We start from the raw sequence: 24,167 nt of genomic DNA, 5'->3' as shown, positions 1-24,167 counted from the left end.
TCCTTTCACTCTTTCTTTTCATACGTGATTACAGAGCGCTCTCCATTTTCCATCCTGACCTCCCTCAAATCTGTTCATTTCTCTTCACCTCCTTAACCCAAGCTTCCCAGGTCTGATTTACTATGGATGAATGAATGAATGAGATGAATAAATGAAAGAATGGTCACTCTTTCAGTCTGCCCGTCTCTGGTAACGTTGCCAGTAGTTGGAAACACACAGTAAAATGAAAACTCGCAGGTGTACACAGCACATACGGGGCAATGACAACTAAAGACATCTTTCTTTCCATGCGACTATTTCTATCTGACTCCGTTCTAGCCAACTTGTGTGGGACTTGGTGTGTTCAACCCAAGTGTGGAAACGCATTTGAAATGAAAGGGAAAAAAATAAACAAGCAATTCACGTTTTAGGTATTCAAGATCCGCGTCATTTATAATGTGCAACATCACTCTGTTTCTTCTTCCACGATGTGTCGTCATCTCATTTGCCTTTTTCCTTCTTCATGTTAGGTTTGCATCTTTGTCCTCTGTACCTGCACGAGGCCAGGGTAATGTCTGACCATATTGTTTATCACCACAGTCCTAGTACCTAGAATAATGTTTAACACATGACAAGAACTAAGTAAGTATGTGTCAAATTGATCTCCTCACCTCTCCTCACCTCTACTCTCACCCCTCCTTGAGACCGTTCTCCACACCACCAGTTAGAGTGATCTTTTTAAAAAATATCAATCTGGCCAAGACCATTCAATGGAGATAGAACAGTCTCTTCAACATATGGTCCTGGGACAGCTGGACAGTCACATGCGGAAGAATGAAATGGGACCCTCACCTCACACCATAGACAAAATTAACTCAAAATGGATCAAAGACTTAAATGTAAGAGCCAAACTATAAAACTCTTAAAAGACAACACAAGAACAATTCTTCACGACCTCGGATCAGGCAACGGCTTCTTAGACAGGACACCAAAAGCACAAGCAACAAAAGATTAAGTGGACAGACTGGACTTCATCAAATTTAGCGACTTTGTGCTGCAAACAATGCCAACAAGAAAGTGGAAAAACCTATAGAATGGGATAGGATATTTGCAAATAATATATCTGGTAAGATACATGTATCCAGACTGTATAATGTTACAACTCAATAATAAAAAGACAACCCAACTTAAAAATGGGCAAAGGATTTGAATAGATATTACTCAAAGGTATACAAACAGTCAGTAAGCACATGAAAGTATGTTCAACATCGTTAGTCATCAGAGAAATGCAAATCAAAACCACAATGAGATACCACTTCATGCTCACTAAGATGGCTATAATGAAAAAAAGATAGTTAACAATTTTCGGCAAATATGTGGTGAAATTGGAGACTTCATACATTGCTGTGGGAATGTAAAATGGTGCAGTCACTTTAGAAGACAGTCTAGCAGACCCTCAAAAAGTTAAACATAGAATTACCGTTTGACCCAGCTATCCACTCTTAGATATGCACTCAAGGCTACTGAAAACATACATGGATACGGAAACCTGGACTTGAATGTTCATAGAAGCATTACTCATACAGTCAGAAAGTAGAAACAGCCCAAATGTCCACCAACTAATGGTATATCCATACAATGGAATATTATTTGGCAATAAAAAGACGTGAAATGCCACAACACAGATGGCCCTTCAAAATAACATGTTAACTGAAAGACGCCAGCCATAAAAGACCACATATCATATAATTCCGTTTATACAGAATGCCCACAAAAGGCAAGTCTATAGAGACAGCAAGTAGATCAGTGGCTGCGTAGGGCTGTGGGGTAGTAAACTGGGAGTGACTAAGAGGTGATGAAAATTTGGGGGGTGACACAAATGTTCTAAAATGGACTGTGGTGATAGTTGTACAACTCCGTGAAGATACTAAAGACCGTTAAATTATACACTTCAAATGTGTACACCGTATGGTATGTGAATTAAGTCTCTATAAAGCCGTTATTACAAAATACACACCTGATTACATCATTCCTTGGTTAAAATATTTCAAAGGTCTCGCCTTGTGCTGAGGATTAAGTCCAAATTCCAACAAGATGTGGAATCCAAGGGCCCCAACTTGCTTCCCCAGCCTCACCTTACATCACTCTCCACAATGCAACGCATATACGTAGTAGTTGCTCAATAAACATGAGCCTAGTGAACTGATTTTACCATAGTCTTCAGTGGTGTTAGCTGTAAATGAAGCCAACTTCAGCCTTAAGAAGGGACAGGAGAATGAGAAAGGAAAAAATAAGGTAGGTGACTTTCAAAGGAAGCATTTATTCAAACTTCCAGGCAATGCTCTTTTTTTTTTTTTCCTATTTCTAGAGCCCAAGGAAAGAGTCTATGAGCACCTTGCACTCAGAATCAAATGCCAATTCGGATACAAAAGCCCTTTGTTTCCCCCTCGGGCTTTTGTATTCTTCCTAGGTGTCCAATTCCTATAGGAAGGTAGCCCAGAACCTGGACATAAAAGCAGCTAAGGAGGTGTCCCTGAATCGGAACGGTAATGCAAGGAGAAAAAGCTCAACTCGGAGAGCATAAACATTGTCTTTCCCACAGTTACATCGTCAATGTTCTCAGCATAACTTCAGCAATCGTCCTGAGAAGGGAGTGCACTGCCTCCGAGAAAATAAAGGTTTAGGGAGGGTATCACACCACTCATTATTTGCAGATATTTACTGAGCACTCGCCCTGTGCCGGACATCAGGCAGGCACAGAGGACAGAGACAAAATCCCTGCTTGAATGGAGCTAACATTCTGTTGGGTGGAGACAGACTATCGATCATTAAACAGAACTACAGCGTGTCAGGCAGTGACCAGTGCTCTACAAGCAAAATAAAGCTAAGGAAAGAGGAAGGGGTGCTCATTTAGCCAGGCGTTTCAGGACCGCCTCACTCAGAATGCAGTATCAGAGCAGAGACCTACATCATGTGAGTATGGTGCTTTGTAGGGTAAGGGCTTTACAGGCAAGGGGAACAGACCCCTCCATGTTCCTGAGCTGGCAACCTGCTCGGAAAGCCCCAGGAACAAAAAGGAGGCCCAAGAGGCCAGGGCTTGGTAGGCAAGGGGGAAGCCGTATCCACCGAGGTCTTTTCATGTTATTCTCAGAGAGATGAGAAGCCACTAGAAGCCTTCTTAGCTGGGCATGTGGCTTCTCTCTTAACCAAACTCTGGGCTAATCAAAGCAGATCATTAGGCATAAGCAGAGAAATCTGCATCAGCTACAGCAGGAGAGGAGCTAAGACCATACCGAAATACAAGAGACTGAATGGTAAATTCACAATCGTTCAAGCTGCCTGCTTTTTAACTGTCCAGCTCTTCCTCCAGACCACAGGCCTCATGGAGACGGGGCTGTGCTGATCTTGTTTCCACCCCCCCAGCCCCATACAGCTGAGTCCCCAGAACACACAGGGAGCCCCAGGGCGGTGTTGGGCAGGAAATATTTTTGCAGCACATACCTTTAACTCATTCAACACATACGCAGATTTCATGTTGATTTTCAACTCTAGACACACAATGGGACCTACGTTTGAAATACTCTTTAGGAGACTTTAAAATCTGCTGGAATAGTCACAGGAAAGACACTAAGGTATCAACAGGAAAAACTTATCAATCACTAGCGACTACTAGATTCAGATCGGGCTTTTCAAGAACCTTGACTGAGAATCTTAGTTCGGGGCAATGAGATATTTATTTTTCCGTAAAATATCGACCCGAAAGCTGTAGCACTCAAAATCATACTGACTAACTTCAGGATTTTGAGAAGTGGGCTAATATAAATTTGTTCTGAATCAGTACCTTTTCATACATAAAGATATGCTTGAATAGTATAATACATATAAAACTGGTGAAAATTTCTAAGCCAGTGAAAATCACCCCTTAGTCCTATCAGAGACCACAGACTCGGTGAGAACGCTGAAATTTGTCACACAGAATTGTAAACGTGCCTCTCAAGTTGGAAACAGAAGAGGCAATTTCTGCTTCTCAAAGCTTACATCAAAACTGAAAAATAAGCTGGGAATTTAGTAAAAGAGAAACAGACACAGCACTTGGGGAAAGGAGGGAATTCTGTGCGGTGATCGCCATCTCTATGTTTAAGGCTTAAGTTGCTAAACTTACCTTAAGACAAAATAATTCAAGCTAATCTTAGGATCGTTTTAAGGGAAGATCGGTATAGTAAACTAAATACAGTATTAAAGTTTCAGTTCCATGAAGATATTCCTTACTTTGGCTTCTATCAGCTGAAGTAACTTATCCTTTGATGGAATGCCATCATTTTCGATTCAAAAAACAGTCTCTGGTTTATTTTGCAAGGCACTATTTTTAAGACTATCATCTCCTACTCATGCAGTTCTCCCCACCCACCATTCACAACTCCCCCCAATCCTTTTACATACACAAACTCAGAATTGATTAAGGGAACTCCAGCTGAGGATTTTATTAATTAGCTTGGGCAGTATGGAAACCTAAGCTTACTGTATCAGTTGGCTCAGGCTGGCGTAAAAAAGTACCACAGACTGGGTGGCTTAAAAAACAGAAATTTATTTTTTCTGCAGTTCTGGAGCTGGAAGTCCACGATCAACGGGCTGGCCAGTTGGGTTTCTGGTGAGAGCTGCTTCCTGCCTTGCAGAAGGTGCCTTCTCGCTGTGTGCGTACATGGCAGAGAGCTCTCTCGTGCCTATTACAGGGGCACTAATCTTACTGGATCAGGGCCCCACCTTTATGACTTCATTTTACCTTAATTACCTCCTAAAGGCTCTCTGTCTGAATACTGTCATATCAGGGGCTAGGGCTTCAACATATGAATTTCAGGAGGACATAATTATGTCCACAGTACTTATATTTCCTTTCACTATGTCTTTGGTCTTGGGCAAAGCGTGAGGGGAGCCACTTAGATCCTTGTCATCTCATCCCCTTGAGTCCGTAAGGGTTTCAGCAAACCCACGGGATTGGCCTTGCTACAGGTAGCATGTGCATCCAACCCTGAATAGGCTTACGATTCAGCAAGCACATCTGACCTCACCCAAAGCCCTGCTTCTTGGTCACCTTGACAGAGGGACTGAATTATGGGGGACCCTTCACCTTTCTTGACTTTTCTGCCCGTTCCAAGCCTGCAGCTAGAAATAGGGACTTCTTACAAGGCTCGTCCTCCTGGCTCTGGAATCCTACAGGCAGCATCACTGACCAGTGAAGATCTCCATGCCTTGAAGGTGAAGACCTCCACGGTTCTGTGCAAACCCAGAGGAGCTCAAGGACCCTTTTCTCATGGGGAACTGGTCCAGCAGCCTGCCTCACAAACCCAAAGCCAAACAGCAGCCTGGTAACTACACCTGATGAAAGCAAAACAAGTCAGTACAAGAGGGCACATACTTTCAGCGGCTGCTTATAGGCGCTACTTCACGCATCCAGAGACTTAATACAGAAAAGCAAGGGCCCCTCAAAATCAACTACAAAACATTTGAACTTCCTCCCACAGTCAAAAAGGGTGACAAACTTGTTCTATGAATGACGATGACAATATCACCTAGTGTCCTAGAAGACCGATGTCACCTGATATGATGCACATTCCTCCTGGAGTCTTGTCCTCTCAAACCCAGCCTGGTCCGTCTAGAAGGACAGCCTCTCCCCATGTTAAAAATTTCCATCACCTTCTGCAAGCTGCACAGGGAATTCACCTTCTCCAGAAAACTTCCCCCGATTAGACAAACTCCAATAATAAATACTGGAACTTGCAGCTTTATGGTATTTAATTTGTGATCAATTCTCAACAGCTACATGAGTCGTTTTATGTTATTTTCTAAAGCCATATGTTTATGGCTTAGCCATATGTTTATTCATATTATTGTTTTCCACTAGATTGTATGTAAGCTCAGGGTGACTGTGTAGTGTAACCCTGAGTCTTTCTCATTTTCACCCTGCAGCTGCACAATCTACTGTGACTGGTCAAAAACAGGCATTTGGCACATGCTAGCTACAAGGTAATGGAACAGGGGGGCATTTTCTCTAGCTTCTGACAGATCGACAGGCTGTCTCTGGGAGACTCTGGGCTCGGACACCCACCTGCACAGAGCCCAGATGCACGGCGGCTGCTGGAGAGTGCACAGCACCCTGAAATGCTGGAAATTAATTTCCCTCCGGTGTCCCCTCTGACGTGGCCTGTCCTCCAGTGAGTGCGTCTTAACTTACCCTCTACCCACCAACCCCACTACACTCCGTCCATCACCGGGAGTTACTGATTCTAACTCCTCAATGACCATGAATCTGGACCCCAGTCCCTTGCAGAAAATCGAGAAACGACACCTGACAGTTTTTTTGCGTCCCTGCTCTGTGTCAGAGGCCCAGGCTCCCACTTCCCTAGCTCAATTTCACTAAGTTAAAGTACTGCAAGGGCCTCAGACCTCGCAGGGCCTATTTTGACCTTCGCATTGTTGCCTTCCCCCAAACACACGCAAGCTCTGTGAAACTGCTCAAAAGCCCTCACCTCCTCACCACTATCCTTAAAGCCTTTCCGCGTGGCCTCTGGAGGTGGACCCGCGGCGTTCCGATCTTGGATGTGCTCGCTGGAGCTACAGGGCACCTGGGGGCAATGCCTTCGGTTCTCTGAGGCTCAGGTCTCTAGACTGTACAATCAGGATGGAAAGCTTCCTCTCTGTGGGATCGTTTCAGGGGTTCTCAGAAGCGGTAGATGGCCGTTGTCTACAGAGGGTCGGGACAGAGTGCTAACAAGCGTTCGTGTCAATATCATTAGTATTCCCACCAACACGCTCCCCTTGGAACCAGCAGGGCCACGTAGCTCCCGAGATCTGACTTTCACGGCGCCTCGCACTGTGCACTGTGTTCCTATGTGTCGTATCTGGGCTGGCCCTCCCGGCACACTGAGTCCTCCCGGCAGGCAGAGACGGTACCATCTGTGTTTCTTCATCGACTTTAATTGATAGACATTTGCTCAGCTGGGTCACAGCAAAGAGCCTGGACGGCCCTGTGATGTGGGACAATGTGGTTACCTTTACTTTAGTGCAATCCCACTAAAAACCAGTTTATCCCCCCCCCCAAAAAAAAGATGTTTAAAAGCCCTCTTAAAGCAGAAACTCACACACCACTGCAAAGCATTTATACTCTAATAAAGATGTTTTAAAAAAAAAAAAAGTCCTCTTTTTCTCCTCAACATTAGCTAAACACACATGACACTGAACCCAAAGAAATCTTTAGCTTGAGACAGTCTCGGGTAGATAAGCAGCATCGTAAGGCCCCCAAGGATGGAATCACGCCAAAGACTCGGCTGCAGTTTTTAAATACAGGAAACACAAATAGGACCACAGCAAACCCCTGCCTTCTTTCTTTAACTTCTCTGATTATAAATATTTTAAAACTTCATGAAGTGTTGGTACCAGCCCTAATGCATTTGTTATTTATTATTCTTAAGTAGCCGTGCTTACACTTACATAGGTTAAGGTACAATTACAGCTACACAGGAATAGAAACGCAAATCCCAAGGGTCATGAAAGTAAGGGAGCATCATTAACATTTTTCTTCCATTTTTCAAACAGGCTTCACTGCCTTCTATATTAATCTTGTATTTGATCATTCAAAATTCCTGTTTTCATGTGAAGCATTAGGGTTTGAAAAAATACTGAACATATACCTATATGTTCACTTGTTCAGTGAGGTACAAATGAGCACCTATTCCGTTACTCTTGCTATTTGCTGTCTCAGGAAAAATAATGTATGTTCATCATGATTCTATACAGACAAAATGAGGACTTAAGGCTCAATTATCTGTACTTTGGCCAAATACCGTGATAACATAGGAACTCCTAATTTCTCAGGCTCTGGTATTTTCAAACAACACCTATTCATTGAAACAAATAAAAGGAGAAATGCACCAGCGGTTGACAGATGGTTTTAACTTGGCGCTCGTGTATTTGTGAAAGGATTATCTTCGTGCTGCTGTATTTACTTTGGTCTTTAATGACTGGTGCACCCAACTGAAAGGACGCCCCTGTGAGTACTTGCTTTGCAAGAGAAAAAGGCTGTCTCTGGTCTTCTCAGATGACCCAGATGTCAAGATTTTGATGGGATGGTGGGGGGGGAGAGTGGCTGTCTGTCTGCCTGTCTGCCTGTCTGTCTCTCATTTGCGGAGCCATCAGGACTCAGCCACTGGAGACTGTTGAGCCCGGGAACGCTGAGAAACCTCAGTTACCTGATTAACGAGAAACAACAGGAACCAGACCTTTCAGCAGAAGCTCTTAGCCTCTGCTAACCCAGCGAAGCTGTGCAGAGGACCACGGTAAGCTCAGAAATCACCAATCAGAAAGCTCAAGCCAAGCCCAGGGATTCCAAAGTCTGGCAACTCCGCTTCACCAATCTGGCTCATCTCCTGTTGACAATTTACTTGTGACCCTCAGCGGGACTAAATAGAAATAGAATATCAAGAACTCTGAGAGGGCTTCCCTGGTGGCGCAGTGGTTGAGAGCCCACCTGCCGACGCAGGGGACGCGGGTCGTGCCCCGGTCCGGGAAGATCCCACGTGCCGCGGAGCGGCTGGGCCCGTGAGCCGTGGCCGCTGCGCCTGCGCGTCCGGAGCCTGTGCTCCGCAACGGGAGAGGCCACAGCAGGGAGAGGCCCGTGTACCAAAAAAAAAAAAAAAAAAAAAAAAAGAACTCTGAGAAACAAAAGACGAAAACGTTCTTCTCTCGTCTTGCATCCTCTCTCAAGTTCAACAAGTAAGAAATGGAATCACAGAGGCTCGAAGCAGGGAAGCCGTCCTACCCTTGTGATGGGTGGATGGACCCAGAAGATATGTGGCTGGTGAAACAAGTCAGTCTCAGAAGGGCAAACACTGCACAATTCCTCTCACATGAGGCGTCTGAACCAGTCAACAGAACGGTGGTGACCAGGGGAGGGGGGGTGGGAGGCAGGGGAGCTTTGTCCAATGGGTACGAATTTACATTTATACACAAGGATTAAGTTCCAGAGACAGTGCCTGCAGTTCACGATGAGGCCCTGTGCACTTGACAATTTGTCAAAACGTCCATCTCACGCTAAGCAGTCTTACTACAGCAAACAAAACAAAACAAACAAAAAAATACCAGTGGGACACAAGGAAACTCTGGGAGGTGGGGGATATACGTTCATCACCCAGATTGTGTTGATGGTAAAAAGAGTGGATATATGCATCTTGACTCGCCAAACCGTATAGGTTAATTTTGTGCTGTTTTTGGTATACCAATTAGACCTCAATAAAGCTGGAAAAAAACCATCAGAAACAGACAAGCCTGCAGTCCGCGGGTAGTTGCAACTGCAATGCTGGCCCTTCCTATTCAAACTGGAGGACAGTAAAGCTTCAGGGTGGAGTAGTCCTTACGATTTTCAAAGTCACAGGAGGAATCCTGGCTGTCAAATCAGGAAAGGGAAGGCATCGATAATTCAGGAGGTGATAAATGAGGGAAAGTGTCAGATGTATAGACAGGGAAAGGGAAAACATAATTTTCTCTGGGACCAATTAAGGTAAGAGATGCTTTGCATATTCTCAAGCAGAAACATGTGGACGCCGTCAGAAGAAGTGGAATTTTTTTCCTAATGAAAGTTAACACGACACTTTCTTGCATTAATGAAACACATTCGGAACGACTGCACGGGAAAAAGAAAAAAAGCACTTTAAGTACAAACCCCACCACAGGGAGACAAACATTCACGACACGCCGCACGTGTTTAACTGAGCTCTGTTCTTGACTTTTCCTCCCCTGGTTCGTTCTTCTAGCAGGAGAGATGCCAAAAGCATTATGAGCTTCTCTTTCAGAATCCGGGACCACAGTTGGACCTAACAACACCTTGCTTCGTTTGGCAAACAGTACTGTCAAAAATAACAGGCACCAACAAATTAACCGTCCATGAAAAGGCGGGGGAGGAAGAAACACGGGAAAAAACGTGACACGTTACGTGTCTCTGAGCTCCTCTGGCATCTGCCGTGGGGCCCGGTGTGTCGGAGGCAGCAGAGCAGAAGGATGGAGATCGTGGGATTCTAGCACCATAATTCTTAGACTACGGCCGAAAGAGCAAAGGGCCTCATTCCTTACACTGCCCATTTTCTACCCGAGCTTCTGTGTAGACACACTAGTGTGAAGAGCACCAACCCAAGGGGATCCCTGCCGTGTAAACCACTTTTCAGAACCGTTCACACGGATATAGTTCTATTATACAAGAAAAGTGATGTGATCCCACCAATTTCATAACCAATGAAAATGTTTTTCTAAGAGGCATGTTTCTAATTTCACAGCATATTGTTATAGTTCAAACCTTATTATTAAATGCCCCTCAACAGATATTTCTGTCATGTTATCATACTGTAAGTACTACCTTTATTTTCTTTTTTTTCCGGTACGCGGGCCTCTCACTGTCGTGGCCTCTCCCGTTGCGGAGCACAGGCTCCGGACGCACAGGCGCAGCGGCCGTTGGCTCACGGGCCCAGCCGCTCCGCGGCATGTGGGATCTTCCCGGACCGGGGCACGAACCCGCGTCCCCTGCATCGGCAGGCAGATTCTCAACCGCTGTGCCTCCAGGGAAGCCCTAGTACTACCTTTTAATGTGGGTTATAGAAAGAGGATTTTCCTGCATTCTCAACCTATACTAAAATACTTACCCACATTCTATCACATGTACCATATATAACTCCCTACCAAATCATCTTGCTAGCTCACGACACAAGCAACCAAGTGGACGGGTTAATTTATTTTTCCATTTCTCACCCGAAGGAGTTATATATAAATAGCGATGAGGGTGGAGTCAAGATGGTGGTGTGGGAAGACACCGAGTTAGTGTCTCCCCACCACTAGGGCACCTGCCGGCCACTGGTGGTGGACCCCGACACCCAAGGAGACAGGAGGAACCCCAAGTGAACTGCCGGGGGTCAGGCCAAAGCTCCTTCGGTGGGAGCTCTGAGTCTGAATCACTGGACTGACAGAGAACCTCAGACCCCAGGGAATATTCATCAGAGTGAGGTCTCATGGAATTCCTCATATCAGCACCAAGACCCAGCTCTACCCAATAGCCTACAAACTCCAGTGTTGGAAGCCTCAGGCCAAACAACCAGTAAGACAGGAACAGAATCCCACTCAAACAGAAAAAAATTTTTTAAATGAGGCAGCAAAAAAATATGTCACAGATGAATGAGCAAGGTAGAAACCTACAAGACCGGGCTTCCCTGGTGGGGCAGTGGTGGAGAGTCCGCCTGCCGATGCAGGGGACGCGGGATTGTGCCCTGGTCCGGGAGGATCGCACATGCCGTGGAGCGGCTGGGCCGGTGAGCCGTGGCCGCCGCGCCTGCGCGTCTGGAGCCTGTGCTCCGCAACGGGAGAGGCCACAGCAGTGAGAGTCCCGTGTACCGCAAAAAAATAACAAAAGAAACAAACAAAAAAACCCCTACAAGACCAAATAAATGAAGAGGAAATAGGCAAACTACCTGAAAAAGAATTCAGAGTAATGATAGTAAAGATGATCCAGAATCTCGGAAATAGAATGGAGGCACGAATTGAGAAAATACAAGAAATGTTTAACAAAGATCTAGAAGAACTAAAGAACAAACAGAGATGAACAACACAGTAACTGAAATGAAAAATACACTAGAAGGAATCAATAACAGAATAACTGAGGCAGAAGAACAAACAGGTGAGCTGGAAGACAAAATGGTGGAAATAACTGCTGAGGAGCAGAATAAAGAAAAAAGAAAGAAAAGAATTGAAGACAATCTCAGAGACCTCGGGGACAACACTAAACGCACCAACATTCGAATTATAGGGGTCCCAGAAGAAGAGGAGAAAAAGAAAGGGTCTGAGAAAATATTTGAAGAGATTATAGTCCAAAACTTCCCTAACATGGGAAAGGAAACAGTCACCCAATTCCAGGAAGAACAGAGAATCCCATAAAGGATAAACCCTAGGAAAAACACACCAAGACACATATTAATCAAACTAACAAAAATTAAATTCAAAGAAAAAATATTAAAAGCAGCAAGGGAAAAACAAAATGTAACATATAAAGGAATCCACATTAGGGTTATCAACTGATTTTTCAGCAGAACCTCTGCAGGCCAGAAGGGAGTGGCAGGATATACTTAAAGTGATGAAAGAGAAACATCTACAACCAAGATTACTCTACCCATCAAGGACCTCATTCAGACTTGATGGAGAAATAAAAAGCGTTTCAGACAAGCAAAAGCTAAGAGAATTAAGCATCACCAAACCAGCTTCACAACAAATGCTAAAGAAACTTCTCTAGGCAGGAAACACAAGAGAAGGAAAAGACCCACAAAAACAAACCCAAAGCAATTAAGAAAATTGTAATAGGGACATACATATTAATAATAACCTTGAATGTAAATAGATTAAATGTCCCAACCAAAAGACACAGACTGGCTGAATGGATACAAAAACAAGACCCATATATGTGCTGTCTACAAGATACCCACTTCAGGCCTAGGGACACATACAGACTGAAAGTGAAATGATATTCCATGTACATAGAAATCAAAAGACCGCTGGAGTAGCAATACTCATGTCAGATAAAACAGATTTTAAAGTAAAGACTGTTATAAGAGATAAGGAGGGACACTATATAATGATCAAAGGATCAATCCAAGAAGAAGATACAACAATTATAAATGTTTATGCACCCAACACAGGAGCACCTCAATACATAAGGCAAATGCTAACAGTCATGAAAGGAAAAATCAACAGTAACACAATAATAGTAGGGGACTTTAACACCCCACTTACACCAATGGACAGATAATGCAAAGGGAAAATAAATAAGGAAATACAAGCTTTAAATGACACAACAGACCAGATAGATTTAACTGGTATTTATAGAACATTCCACTCAAAAGTGGCAGAATACACTTTCTTCTCAAGTGGACATGGAACATTCTCCAGGACAGATCACATCTTGGGTCATAAATCAAGCCTCGGAAAATTTAAGAAAATTGCAATCATATCAAGCATCTTTTCTGATCACAGCACTATGCGATTGGAAATCAATTACAGGAAAAAAAAACTGTAAGAAACACAAATACGTGGAGGCTACACAGTATGCTACTAAATAACCAAGAGATCACTGAATAAATCAAAGAAGAAATAAGAAAATACATAGAAACAAATGACAATGAAAACATGATGACTCAAAACCTATGGGATGCAGCAAAAGCAGTTCTAAGAGGGAAGTTTATAGCAATTCAATCTCACCTCAAGAAACAAGAAAAACTCAAATAAACAATCTAACCCTATAGATTTAAAACAACTAGAGAAAGAAGAACAAAGAAAACCCAAAGTCAGTAGAAGAAAATAAATCATAAAGATCAGAGCAGAAATAAATGAAATAGAAACAAAGAAAACAAAAGCAAAGTTCAATAAAACTAAAAGCTGGTTCTTTGAGAAGATAAACGAAATCGATAAACCCTCAGCCAGACTCATCAAGAAAAAAAGGCAGAGGATGCAAATCAATAAAATTAGAAATGAAAAAGGAGAAATCAGAACTGACACTGAAGAAACACAAAGGATTGTAAGAGACTACTACAAACAACCATATGCCAATAAAATGGACAACCATGAAGAAATAGACAAATTCTTGGAAAGGTACAATTTTCCAAGACTGAACCAGGAAGAATTAGAAAATACAAACTGACGATACTATCACAAATAATGAAATTGAAACCATAATTAAAAATCTTCCAAGAAACAAAAGTCCAGGACCAGGTGGCTTCACAGGTGAATTCTATCAAACATTTAGAGAAGAGCTAACATCAATCCTTCTTCTCAAACTCTTCCAAAAAGTTACAGTGGGAGGAAACACTCCCAAATTCATTCTACGAAACCACCATCACACTGATACCAAAACCAGAAAAAGATATCACACAAAAAAGAAAATTACAGACCAGTATCACTGATGAACATAGATGTAAAAATCCTGAACAAAATACTAGCAAACAGAATCCAACAACACATTAAAAGGATCACACACCATGATCAAGTGGGATTTATCTCAGGCATGCAAGGATTCTTCAATATATGCAAATCAATCAATGTGATATACCACATTAACAAATTAAAGAGTAAAAACCATATGATCACATCAATAGATGCAGAAAAAGCTTTTGACAAAATTCAACAGCAATTTATGATAAAAACTCTCCAGAAAATGGGCATAGAGGGAACCTACCTCAACATAAGAAAGGCCATATATGGCAAACCCATGGCCAACATCGTTCTCAATGGTGAAAAACTTAAAGCATTTCCACTAAGATCAGGAACAAGACAAGGATGTCCACTCTCACTGCTATCATTCAACATAGTTTTAGAAGTCCTAGCCACAGCAATCAGAGAAGGAAATGAAATAAAAGGAATACAAATTGGAAAAGAAGAAGTAAAACTGTCACTGTTTGCAGATGACATGACACTATACATAGAAAATGCTAAAGATGCCACCAGAAAACTACTAGAACTAATCAATGAATCTGGTAAGGTTGCAGGATACAAAATTAATGCACAGAAATCTCTGGCATTCCTATACACCACCAACGAAAAATTAGAAAGAGAAATTAAGGAAACAATCCCATTTACCATCGCAACAAAAAGCATAAAATACGTAGGAATAAACCTGCCTATGGAGGTGAAAGACTTGTACTCATAAAACTATAAAACACTGATGAAAGAAATCAAAGATGACATAAACCAATGGAGAAATCTTCCATGTTCTTGGATTGGAAAACTCAATATTGTGAAAATGACTATACTACCCAAAGCAAAGAGACATTTTACCTAGGAAGACATACAATGCCCAAGAGGCACATGAAAAGATGCTCAACATATATAATTATTAGAGAAATGCAAGACAAAACTACAGTGAGGTACCACCTCATGCCGGTCAGAATGGCCATTATCAAAAAATCTAGAAACAATAAATGCTGGAGAGGGTGTGGTGAAAAGGGAACCTCCTGCAATGTTGGTGGGAATGTAAATGGATACAACCACTACGGAGAACAGTATGGAGGTTCCTTAAAAAACTACAAATAGAACTACCATACGACCCAGCAATCCCACTACTGGGCATATACCCTGAGAAAACCATAATTCAAAAAGAGTCCTGTACCACAATGTTCATTGCAGCTCTATTTACAATAGCCAGGACATGGAAGCAACCTAAGTGTCCATCGACACATGAATGGATAAAGAAGATGTGGCACATATATACACTGGAATATTAGTCAGCCATAAAAAGAAACGAAATTGAGTTATCTGTAGTGAGGTGGATGGATCTAGGGTCTGTCATTTAGAGTGAAGTAAGTCAGAAAGAGAAAAACAAATATTGTATGCTAACACATATATATGGAATCTTAAAAAAAAGTCATGAAGAACCTAGGGGCAGGGCAGGAATAAAGACACAGACGTAGAGAATGGACTTGAGGACACGGGGAGGGGGAAGGGTAAGCTGGGACGAAGTGAGAGAGTGGCATGGACATATATACACTACCAAATGTAAAACAGATGGCTAGTGGGAAGCAGCCACATAGCACAGGGAGATCAGCTCGGTGTTTTGTGACCCCCTAGAGGGGTGGGATAGGGAGGGTGGGAGGGAGGCTCAAGAGGGAGGAGATATGGGAATGTATATATGCATATGGCTGATTCACTTTGGTGTACAACAGAAACTAACACAGTATTGTCAAGCAATTACTCTCCAACAAAGATCTTTTAAAAAAATAAAATAAATAGTGATAACATGTAACTTTTACCTGAAGGGGAGAATCAAACATAATAGAAATCCCTAAAAGTCAAAAGTCGATCTCACAGAATGATAAGCATAAATTATTTCCTGAAATAGTTATTTAAGATGAAAACAGTCCTTAATTTCTAAACATTGAGTCATCACCAAAATTATCTTTGGTTTACAAAAGTTTAATAAGAATTTTTTCCTATGCTAGAAATGTTTAGAAAGGGATTCCTTTTTCTACTCTGGATTAATACTCCGAAATCTCCAAGTACGCCAGTCTCTACAATGGTTAACGCAAGTGATTTTTTTCAACACTACAAAATCTTCATCCGCCTAATTTTCATTCCAGAGAAATACTAGTAAAACCTGTGGGTGGAAAAACATTTCTTAAACATTGGGCTTCTGGAAATTGTTTTCATTCAACATGCTGCCCAAGACCTGTTACATCTGACCACTCATCTTTGCAGACTAACAGTAAGGCCAGTTAGGACCACATAAATTGCTGCAATCATTCAAATAATAGCATTCATTTTAGAGCTAACCCCCAAAAACCTGTCTAAAAAATGAATTCTCCCTTAATTGCATTTAATCAACAAATGGGCAAACATACGCTAAGCCATAATACAAACAACCCGAGGATAGGCTTACAACGTCGACAAGTTAATAATGCTCTCTGGAATAAAAGATCCAAGGAGGAAACTGACTTTTAACTAAACATGTAGGATGCTGAGAAATCACATCATGAAAGAAACCAAAGAAAAGTTTTATTTTTACAACTGTATGACTGGATCCCCACCAACATAGAGGCCAATCAAAACATGATTGGTGGTGCAATTTTAATTAGTGTGTCTGAACTCTGTTTTGATATGATTCTTGGGGATGGTTCACAGGCTGAAAGATACCACACAACAAACGCACAGCATCCCGAGATATCTTAGCGTCCATCACACCTCCAGCTGCAGCGGAGACCAAGTGGCAAGAGGCAATTCCTTTCCACAGGAGCAGTCCCCACGGAGGACAGAGGCACAGGGTTTGGATAAGTGCATCAGAGGCTTCAGAGAGGCCACAAAATGGGTATAAGACCGAGCCAGTCGTGGGAACGACAGACTGTGAGCGTGTAAAAATGCAGCGTCGGTTTCTTTCTAGTTTCTGCTCATATGTGTCCTGCCACAAAATAACCTCTCAACAGCTCCCTTTTCCAAGTGAGACTAACAAAACCCAGCTCTGCTGACTAAACAGGACAGCATGTGTCTCCCAACCAGGCAGGAAGTGAGCTACTGACTGTACCTAAGTCACATCCCTTCGCTTTCCTAGGGAACGGGCACAGATACTTTTGCAAATTTCTGTGCTGCTTACTTTAAAAAAAATTTTATTTTATTTATATATTTTTGGCTGCATTGGGTCTTCGTTGCTGCACGCGGGCTTTCTCTAGTTGCGGCAAGCGGGGGCTACTCTTCATTGCGGCGCGCGGGCTTCTCATTGCGGTGGCTTCTCTTGTTGCGGAGCACGGGCTCTAGGCGTGCGGGCTCAGTAGTTGTGGCTCGTGGGCTCTAGAGCGCAGGCTCAGTAGCTGTGGTGCACGGGCTCAGTTGCTCCACGACATGTGGGATCTTCTTGGACCAGGGATCGAACCCGTGTCCCCTGCATCGGCAGGCGGATTCTAAACTACCGCGCCACCAGGGAAGCCCCTGTGTTGCTTACTCTTGAATGCATTATTATTGTACGGAAATCATCAAGTGCCCTCACAAAGACTGAGCTACAAAAATCTTATTTAGAGTGATATTTAAAACAGTGGAAAAAAAAAAAAACGCTCTTAACCTGAATATTCAACAACTGGGAATAAATTAAACCAACCGTTGTGTTTTCATAACAGAACACTACAAAGCTTTTTTAAAACACATTTTATGTTACTCTTTGCCGTAGAAACTGTTTAGCATCTTTTCACTTTCCATATCGTGAACTGGCTAATGCTCTTTCAAGAAAAAGCATTTTAACTGAGAAAGATCTACATTTAAATACCCATTGCTAACAGTAATGATCTCTAGTCTACGGCACTGTGAATGCTGTGTTCTTTCTTCTTGCTTATCTGCCCTTTCTAACTTTTCTCTACAAGAAATATGAATCACTCCACAGTTAGCGAAATCAGCCCCGAAAGTTTCTGGAAACATTGCTTGTACCCCCCTCGGCCCTCTCCTCTGGAGTGTCTTTACTCCTATGGTATCAGAGTAAGTGCATACGTGTTTATCTTCAGGTCGATCCTGAAAGACAGAAGTCTAAACACATTGGAGAAAATAAACGATGTCGGCTGAGGTCCCTAATTTGCACAAGCAGGGGGAAATCTCTGCTGTGATGTTTTCCTTCCACTCCGTCTCCTGCCCAGAGACTCAAAGCCATAAATCACGTCTGCCCGGGTGGCGGCCCTGGGGCCCTGAGCATCCCCTGTGTTTGCAGGGGGCTGCAGCGAGGCCATCTATCAGCTCCCTCACGAGGGGAAGGAACTCTGACGGCTCCTCCGTGACTCTCTTCCTGACAATACAAACCGTATAAACTTCTCAATGTTCTCAAGAGGTCCAGGTGTCCCCCCGGCTCCCATCTGTGCCTACGAAATTGATCTCCATTTTGACAGAAATAAAGAGCTTCATGGCAAAAGGAAAAATGAGAAAACAAGAAAGACGGTCATTTTAAGTTAAGGAAACAAAGAAGAGAGAACAGAGGACGCCTTCTTCAACACACTGAAAACGGTTTACCCACTTTCTCCATGACTGTTATCCCCCTGGAGAACGATAAATCCCACAAGACTTTAGGCTGAATCGGTGTAAACAAATTCTACTTTTTGAAAAATGTGTTAAAAGGCAAACCTTTCATCTGAAACTGAGTCTTGACAGTAATAAACATGGGGCCATGGCTTTGCCGGCAGAGACAATTACATGACTCCAGAGCAGAGACCCCGATCTCTCATTCAGATCCAGGAAACACTGCTAACGCCTCTATCACTTGCTGAACCCGGGGCCAAGATGACGTAATCTGTCTGAGGCTTTTCTTTCCTCATTTATAAAAACCAAGACAATACTTATCAAGCATCAACAAATTGCGAGACTGCAATTTCAGACCTCGACATCGCAAGTTGTTTGTACGGTTTAGTCTCTGTACAAGTGCCCTGGATACAACATCCTGCCTGTTCTGCTATGAGAAGGCCCTGGCAACGGAGAGGAGAGGAGTACCGTATCACTGAGACAGTAAACGGGGAAGAGCAGCGGGGAGACCAGCAGGGATCAGGCAGCACGGGGACCGGAGAGGACGGCGACCCCCTCAGTCACATTCCAACTCGAGGCGCCCGAGAACGTCAGGGTGAAAAATCCCAGGTGTAGACGGATCTGCGGATCTGGAGCTCAAGGAGGAGGTCACGCTGGACACGCAGACTGGGAAGGTCATCTATCCTCAACCCTGACTACTCATTAGAACCACCTGGAAGTTCGTAAAATCCCTAGACTCCTGCTTTAATTGTTCTGGGGTACGATCTGGGGATCAGGACCTTCTTTCTTTGTTATCTCTCAATAAAAATTTTGTTCAAATAAATGAAACTTCTATCCAACATTTCATTTCTTCATTCAGCAAACGTTTCAATTCAGTGGATGAGTTCTTTTGTTCATTTGCCTAAATTTTTAAGGTAAAGTTAACATAAAATTAACCACTTCAAGTGCAACAATTCGGTGGCATTTAGTACATTCACGATGCTGCGCAACCATCCCCCCATCGAGTTCCAGAACATTACCATCCCCAAAAGGAGACCTCGTACCCACTAAAAAGTCACTCCCAATTCCTCCTCCCCCAGCCCCTGAAAACCACGAATCCGCTTTCCGTCTGGATGGATGGATGTGCTTATTCTGAGCATGTCATATGAATGGAATCCTATATTACGTGGTCTCTTGTGACTGGCTTCTTTCCCTAGCTATGTTTTTGAGGTTTATCCATTTTATCCATACTGTAGCACAAAGAGTCCACTGTATGCACAGACCACATTTTGCCTGTCCATTCAACCATCGACTGACACTTGTGTTGTGTCCACCTTTCGGCCATTATTACTGGTGTTGCTACGAACACGCACGTACAAGTATTTGCTTGATTACCTGTTTTAATTCTTTGGGGTATTTATCCAGGAGGGACATGGCTGGGTCATATGGTAATTCTAGGTTTAACGTTTTGAGGAGAAGATATTTTTAGTTCTCCAGATGACTCAGCGGGAAGCCAGTGCTGAGGATCACTAATGGAGAAGGTGGATAGTCAGAGGGAACGTACCAGAGAAAGACGTGGGGTGGGGATACAACAGGGCCAAGGGCAAAACCTGGAAATCCAGCATTTCAAAGCTGCTGTGAAAGAGTCCATGGGGGGACACATAACTAGGGAGAAGAGGGGGTTGTCACGGCAACAGAATCCAAGGGGAGCCCTGGACGCCAGATGCTGAGGACGAATCCAGAAAGGAATTGAGAGGCTGTGCATGTGGCAAGATGGAGGTCTTCCTGGAGGAGGTGTGATTTCAAGGAGGAGGGGCATGCACGAGAGGCAAGGGCTACAGACACACATTCATCATTCGCACTTAAGGCAAAGACCAGTCTTGTCTCTGTTTTCCTACGATGCCCAGGAACGGCAAATATCAAGCCTAAAATAAAGATCTTACTGGACTAACCAGTTTACACCTCAACAAACAACACCCCTGCCAGACACAACAGTAAACTGCCGTCCACATTGACCGGTAACTGTTCCGCTGACCAGATGATGACTTTTTGAGGATTTTAACCACACGCAAAAAACTCTGGAATAGCAATGTGTACTTAGCAAAAGAGTGTGATTCCAATCTCAGCAAAATCTTTAACAAATTCTTACATTTTCCCTCTTTCTGCTGCCTGAAGTATTGTTTTAGTTTAAAAGTGTTTATCCATTTTCACACAACCTTTGCCAGTCTCAGATCAATACAGCTGGGAGACAGTACATGACGATTTCACTGAAAAATTATTTTCTGAAAAAAAAAAAAGTACTTTGTTATTAGAGAAAAGGGTAACTTTTATAACTATTGCATTTTAAAGATGAAAAGTGTGAAAAGGTGAACCTTACATCTGAAGTCATATTAAATTTAACTTAAGTTTAAATTCTCAATGAATAGAAAACATATCTGAAAGGTGTGAGTGCTTTAAAAAAAAAAAAAGAAAGAAAGAAAAGTCTGAATTTTTTTTTTTCTTTTCCTTAATCTTAAGTAGGAGAGCAGCCAAGAAATGTCTCCTGAAGGTAAAATAGTGCACTATCCCAGATTCCTTTTTTTCAATTAGTGTTTCTAGTTTGCAGACAGTAACCGTATTTAATTTGAAATTTCCTCTTTCAGTGCCAATTCCAGTTTGAACGCCTTGCTGTGGAGCCGTGAGGGGTACAGCGTGATGTGACATACAAAGCCCTCTGAGCGCAGTCACAGTCTGAAGGGGAAAAAGATGTTTTTCCTCGGTATCAGGCACCTGGCAAGCAGAGCGCGTACTCCCCTAGAGCCTGGAAGGCATTCCTGGCTCCCCTGAGGATCCAAATGGACTCGGTCTGATTCCGCTCTGAAAAGCCATGAAGTTAGAGCACGTGTGCTACGATCGACAGTTTACCAGATTTTCCGCATCTCCTGTTGTTTCTGGTGCGGTGTGTCTCCGCTCACCCCCACAGCGCCGTGACGCCTCCCCTAACGGGGCGACTGCCTGGGACCGTGACTTTCTCACCGTGACCTCAGTCTCTGCGTGAGACAGTGACCACCTCGGGTGGGGACGCTTCCCAGACATCAGGTGCCGCCTCCCCAGCCACTTAACAAGGGGGACGCCAAGGGCACGTTGTGAGAAAGCCCTTCCCCGCCACGCTTTCCAGCCTTCTTGCCCTGTGCATGTCCCTCACCTAAACCTCCCCTGTGGAACCCAGGAAAGAAAGTGGGCTTGTTAGGTGCGACACCAAAACACAAGGGACAGAAGGAAACACGCTTCATGAAAATTAACATCTTGTGTGCTACAAACGGTACCGTTGAGAAAATGAAAAGACAGCCTACAGAAGGAGAAAAACTATTTGTAAATCATACGTCTGATAAATACTTTATCCGGAGTACATAAAGAACTCTTACAACTCAATAATAAAACAGACAAATAATCCCATTGAAAAAGCGTGCAGAAGACTTGAATAGACATTTCTCCAAACAAGATATACAAACGGCCAATAAACATATGAAAATATGCTCAACATCGTCAACCATCAGGGGAGTGTCTATCAAAACCACGCCTACTAGGTTATCCAATCAAAAGACGGATAATAACAAGCGCTAGCCTGGACGTGCAGAAAGTGCAACCTTCACACACGGCTAGTGAGAATATAAAACGGTGCAGTCATTTTGTATCTTTTTTAAAATTTTTTGCGGTACGCGGGCCTCTCACCGCTGTGGTCTCTCCCGTTGCGGAGCGCAGGCTCCGGACGCGCAGGCGCAGCGGCCACGGCTCACGGGCCCGGCCGCTCCGCGGCACGTGGGATCCTCCCGGACCGGGGCTCGAACCCGCGTCCCCCGCGTCGGCAGGCGGACTCTCGACCGCTGCGCCACCAGGGGAGCCCGGTGCAGTCACTTTGGAAGCCAGTCTGACGGTTCCTCCAAAGGTTAAATATACAGTTACTTCCTGACCCAGCACTTTCCCTCCTGGGTATGTACCCAAGAGAAATAAACACATAAATCCATACAAAACCTTGTACAGGAATCTTCATAGCAGCATTACTCGTAATAGTCTAAAAGTATCAGCAATCCAAATGTTTATCGAAAGGAATAGACACCACAGGGTCTACCCCTACAGCGGAATATTACTCAGCTACGAAAAGGAACGGAGCACGGACACAGAGGCTACAACAGGGCGAATCTGGGAACCATTACGCTCAGTGAAAGAAGCCAGTCAGAAAAAAGGCCGCTTTCTATAGGACTGCATTCCTATTAAATGTCCCAAATAGGCGAATCTACGGAGACAAGCAAGCAGATTCATGGTTGTTTAGTAATGAGGAGGGTTGAAAGGGTGAAGGAGGTATGGGGACTGCCTGATATTGGATAAAAGAGTTTCTTTTGGGGGGAGGATCAAAATATTCTAAAATTGGTTGTCGTAATGGTTACAAAACTCTGAACATATGAAAAGCCACTGAACTATTACATACTTTAAATGGGAGAACGGTGTGATATTGGACTTCTCTCTCAAATAAAGATGGTTTTTTAAAAAAAGGGAGGGGACCGTCGTAAAACCAGCAAGCACGATCTTTCCATTCCTCACTGCCTCAGGTCCCTCAGAGCTGCCCTCAGCTTCCTGACTTCCAGGCAAAATGCGCTTCTCATCCATCGTTTCGAGCACATTTGAATCCCTTCCTCGCCCCCATGGTCCTCACATGTCCTACAGCCGCACACACAAAAGCAACATTTCTCTCCAGCACGGAGGCTCCACCAGCCTCCAGCTCTCCTTGGCCTTTGGTGGCAGGTTCTGAATTAAGAAAAGGGACCAGGACAGCAAAAAAAAAAGACAGGGAATATCATTATGTGAAGACAGACGGTCAGGGTTCTGGGGGGAGGTGTACTTGTGGGGGCAATGAGAACAGATTCCTTGGTCTCGTACAGAAGCCAGCAGGGGCGGGGGGGGGGGGTGAGGCTGGGAGAGAAGACATGCCTAACGGCAGGGCAGTGGGGCTTGCCCTCAGGCTGGCTGGGCATCCCCAACGGGCAGGGGCCTGCGGTCTGGGCAGAGAGGCATGGCATCACCAGGGCCTTCGGGCGAGACAGAAATGGCAAGGCCACTTGACAATGTGACAGTGGTTATTCTAACTGGACCAGGCTCAAAGCCACAGGAGGCGTTCCTCAGAGACTAAAAGGGCCAGGAAGTTCAAAGCATCTTGATAACAGGCTTCTGAGAAAGTATCAGAGGAAACAGTGCACGAAAAGTACATAACCGTAAAATGTCAGAACAGGCAGCAATGAAATGATTAATCCAGCAATACGCATTGAGCATTTAACGACCACATACCAGGTGCTGTGTGAACACAGTGCTTTCAGAAACAGGGAAGCTCCCCTCTCACCTTTCAGGTTGTTTACTGCAAAACCGGGACGGTGCCAACTCATCTTTAGTTAGTTTATTCTCCTTACACAAGCAGACCCCATTTTATCCTGCTTTGCTTTATTGCACTTCACCAGACACTGTGTGGTTTTTTTTTTTTTCACAAACTGAAAGCTTGCGGCAACCCTGAGTTGAGCAAGTCTGCCGGCGCTCTTTTTTCCAACAGCATTTGTTCACTCCGTATCTCTGTGACTGTGTCACGTTTCGGTAATTCTTAAAATATTTCAAACCCTGGACAGCAGAAACGG

General features: G+C 43.7%; 1 protein-coding gene across 6 annotated transcripts in view; it reads right to left on the bottom strand.

Annotated features, from left to right (window-relative positions):
• The window catches only part of ATP8A2 (ATPase phospholipid transporting 8A2), a 516,648-nt gene that overhangs the window by 247,211 nt on the left and 245,270 nt on the right, over positions 1–24,167 (bottom strand). The gene's annotated exons all lie outside the window — the stretch shown is intronic.

Source organism: Kogia breviceps, chromosome 16 (genome assembly GCF_026419965.1).
Source record: "Kogia breviceps isolate mKogBre1 chromosome 16, mKogBre1 haplotype 1, whole genome shotgun sequence".
In the NCBI taxonomy this organism is placed as follows: domain Eukaryota; kingdom Metazoa; phylum Chordata; class Mammalia; order Artiodactyla; family Physeteridae; genus Kogia; species Kogia breviceps.
This window is presented reverse-complemented; position numbering and strand designations above follow the sequence as displayed.